Source organism: Schistocerca americana, chromosome 3 (genome assembly GCF_021461395.2).
Source record: "Schistocerca americana isolate TAMUIC-IGC-003095 chromosome 3, iqSchAmer2.1, whole genome shotgun sequence".
In the NCBI taxonomy this organism is placed as follows: Eukaryota; Metazoa; Arthropoda; class Insecta; order Orthoptera; family Acrididae; genus Schistocerca; species Schistocerca americana.
This window is the reverse complement of record NC_060121.1, coordinates 102,082,240-102,086,685: the sequence shown is the minus strand read 5'-3', so window position 1 is coordinate 102,086,685 and position 4,446 is coordinate 102,082,240.

Sequence of the window (4,446 nt, the reverse complement as noted above, 5' to 3'; positions counted from 1 at the left end):
AAATTTAGCTAACGTATTGAATTTTCCTTCAGACTCGATAAAATCGGTCTCACATAGGACATTATATGCGATCACACCGCGCCAGCGATAAAGCGAGAGTGAAATATCTTCAACATTTCTTGTATTTCATTAACGGTTTCAGACGTCGAAATGAGATTTTGGCAGATGAGAACACATAAAGAGGAGAGTTCAAATGTTCAAATGCGTGTGAAATCTTATGGGACTTAACTGCTAAGGTCATTAGTCCCTAAGCTTACACACTACTTAAGCTAAAGTATCAGAAGGACAAACAGACACACCCATGCTCGAGGAGAACTCGAACCTCCGAGGGGACCAGCCACACAGTCCATGACTGCAGCGCCCCAGACCGCTCGGCTAATCCTGCACGGCTAAAGAGGAGAGTATTTTTCCAAATAATTATTATGCGAAACTTCATTATATACCATGTTATTCGACTAACTACAGACTTTTTCGATTAAAGAATGTATTTTAAAGCGTCACTGATAATTAGTGGAAAGAGAAATGCTACAGCTCTTGAAGCGACATAAATGACGACATTACACTTCGTTTTTGAATCGAGGATGTGCAATTCCATAAGCTACTGACCTTACTTTTCCTCAGTTCCTCACTTAATAAACTGAATAAACCACAGTTTCATAATTATATCGCAGTTGTGTCTGCCTAATATGGTGGTGAGGTGAAACTGCTTTAAGTCCACTGTGTTTGGGCAAAAGAAGCAAACTTTACCATGGCAACCAAAGAAATGTGTGCGTTTTACTCAAAATTCACCATTCATGACCCTTCTCTGGAAGTTACGATTGGTTTACAAGCCAGGCGAAAATAAATCGCTGCATTTTCGGCGAAATTCTTTTTAGATACTAACCAAAGCTGAGATGACAGTAGATCTTTTTGAATGGCCATCATGCAAGTATGGGCGCGGAGGGGTTCTACGTAATATTTACAAAAAATGTGATTGTAGGCTTCTGTTTAGAATGGCGCTTCTCTTCCAGCATTCGGCATTTCCCCTACAGCGCCTGCTCGTAGCCCCCACCACTACCATACTCTCCACGTGTGCCCTGCTCTCTGTGCATCTACCTACCACGGTATTATGCGTGGACTAAAACAGAGTTACTATCGCGTTTTTAATCTTAATATGGATTATTCTGTGTCCACTAGATTTTACATTGACCAAACTGGGAGGAGTTTCAACACGCAATACTGAGAGCACGAGGATGCTGTCAGGCTCAACAACCTAAATAAATCAACTTTCGCTGCTGACTTGACCCAATATGGAAACATAGTGATAAGCATCGAAGAAAATTTGGAAATATTACATTTAGCGGAAAAAATGGTAGAAATGGATTTGTTAGAAGAGTTAGAAATACACAACCACATTCCTATATTATAAATAAAAATGACTATATCCTGAATCACCAACTAGATTTAAGAAACCAAATATACCTCCAAAATGTGATAGAACTCTTTTAAAATGAAATGATAGTACAAAGAGAATATTCTTGACTGGCCAGTACCAGCAACTTTAAAACCTAAATAATTAAATGTACACATTTAAAGATAATTTGCAGTATGACGAAGTATCTTTTAGTAGCTCCAGACATATGCCACAGGTACACGCATATCGTATTCTGTGGCATATCGAATTAACACCCGATGTAAATAAATATATCTGCCATCTTGTATTCAGTTTAGCTCGTGGATCAACATAGATCTCTTGTAATATGAAAAGGAGAGCTTTTCATAAGGAAAGTACAATGTATAAAGCTTATACTTAGTGCAAAAGATTTTGTAAACTATGTAATCACAAAAACTATTTTATCGGTATGCATGCGGTATCATACGTACCTAATATGTTCCAAAATGCTGTGCACAAACGTGGGACTTTGCGGTGCTCACATCTCGGGTCTTATTGGTGAGAAAAAGTAAGGCCAAGTGTTTTAGATAGCCCTTGAGCTAGGAACCATTTGTGTGCCCAACAGAAGGACCGTCTTCGTGGTACTATCTTACAGTTGTTGTTGTTGTTGTGGTCTTCAGTCCTGAGACTGGTTTGATGCAGCTCTCCATGCTACTCTATCCTGTGCAAGCTTCTTCATCTCCCAGTACCTACCGCAACCTACATCCTTCTGAATCTGCTTAGTGTATTCATCTCTTGGTCTCCCTCTACGATTTTTACCCTCCACGCTGCCCTCCAATACTAAACTGGTGATCCCTTGATGCCTCAGAATATGTCCTACCAACCGATCCCTTCTTCTGGTCAAGTTGTGGCACAAACTTCTCTTCTCCCCAGTCCTATTCAATACTTCATTACTTATGTGATCTACCCATCTAATCTTCAGCATTCTTCTGTAGCACCACGTTTCGAAAGCTTCTATTCTCTTCTTGTGCAAACTATTTATCGTCCATGTTTCACTTCCATACATGGCTACACTCCATACAAATACTTTCAAAAATGACTTCCTGACACTTAAATCTATACTGGATGTTAACAAATTTCTCTTCTTCAGAAACGCTTTCCTTGCCATTGGCAGTCTACATTTTACATCCTCTCTATTTCGACCGTCATCAGTTATTTTGCTCCCAAAATAGCAAAACTCCTTTACTACTTTGAGTGTCTCTTTCCCTACTCTAATTCCCTCAGCATCACTCGACTTAATTCGACTACATTCCATTATCCTCGTTTTGCTTTTGTTGATGTTCATCTTATATCCTCCTTTCAAGACACTGTCCATTCCGTTCAACTGCTCTTCCAAGTCCTTTGCTGTCTGTGACAGAATTACAATGTCATCAGCGAACCTCAAAGTTTTTATTTCTTCGCCATGGATTTTAATACCTACTCCGAATTTTTCTTTTGCTTCCTTCACTGCTTGCTCAATATACAGATTGAATAACATCGGGGAGAGACTACAACCCTGTCTCACTCCCTTCCCAGCCACTGCTTCCCTTTCATGTCCCTCGACTCTTACAACTGCCATCTGGTTTCTGTACAGATTGTAAATAGCCTTTCGCTCCCTGTATTTTACCCCTGCCACCTTCAGAATTTGAAAGAGAGTATTCCAGTCAACATTATCAAAAGCTTTCTCTAAGTCTACGAATGCTAGAAGCGTAGGTTTGCCCTTCCTTAATCTAGCTTCGAAGATAAGTCGTAGGGTCAGTATTGCCTCACGTGTTCCAACATTTCTACGGAATCCAAACTGATCTTCCCCGAAGTCGGCTTCAACTAGTTTTTCCATTCGTCTGTAAAGAATTCGCGTTAGTATTTTGCAACTGTGACTTATTAAACTGATAGTTCGGTAATTTTCACATCTGTCAACACCTGCTTTCTTTGGGATTGGAATTATTATATTCTTCTTGAAGTCTGAGGGTATTTCGCCTGTTTCATACATCTTGCTCACCAGATGCCAGAGTTTTGTCAGGACTGGCTCTCCCAAGGCCGTCAGTAGTTCTAATGGAATGTTATCTACTCCCGGGACCTTGTTTCGACTCAGGTTAGAGCGCGCACGGAGGCTTTCAGACAGTCGTTCTTCCCGCGAACCATACGCGACTGGAACAGGAAAAAGAGGTAATGACAGTGGCACGTAAAGTGACCTCCGCCACACACAGTTGGGTGGCTTGCGGAGTATAAATGTAGATGTAGATGTAGGTTTTCAGTGCTCTGTCAAACTCTTCACGCAGTATCGTATCTCCCATTTCATCTTCATCTACATCCTCTTCCATTTCCGTAATATTGTCCTCAAGTACGTCGCCCTTGTATAGACCCTCCATATACTCCTTCCACCTTTCTGCTTTCCCTTCTTTGCTTAGAACTGGGTTTCCATCTGAGCTCTTGATGTTCATGCAAGTGGTTCTCTTATCTCCAAGGGTCTCTTTAATTTTCCTGTAGGCAGTATCTATCTTACCCCTAGTGAGATAAGTCTCTACATCCTTACATTTGTCCTCTAGCCATCCCTGCTTAGACATTTTGCACTTCCTGTCGATCTCATTTTTGAGACGTTTGTATTTCTTTTTGCCTGCTTCATTTACTGCATTTTTGTATTTTCTCCTTTCATCAATTAAATGCAATATATCTTCTGTTACCCAAGGATTTCTATTAGCCCTCGTCTTTTTACCTACTTGATCCTCTGCTGCCTTCACTACTTCATCCCTCAGAGCTACCCATTCTTCTTCTACTGTATTTCTCTCCCCCATTCCTGTCAATTGTTCCCTTATGCTCTCCCTGAAACTCTGTACAACCTCTGGTTTAGTCAGTTTATTCAGGTCCCATCTCCTTAAATTCCCATCTTTTTGCAGTTTCTTCAGTTTTAATCTACAGATCATAACCAATAGATTGTGGTCAGAGTCCACATCTGCCCCTGGAAATGTCTTACAATTTAATAACTGGTTCCTAAATCTCTGTCTTACCATTATAAAATCTATCTGAAACCTGTCAAT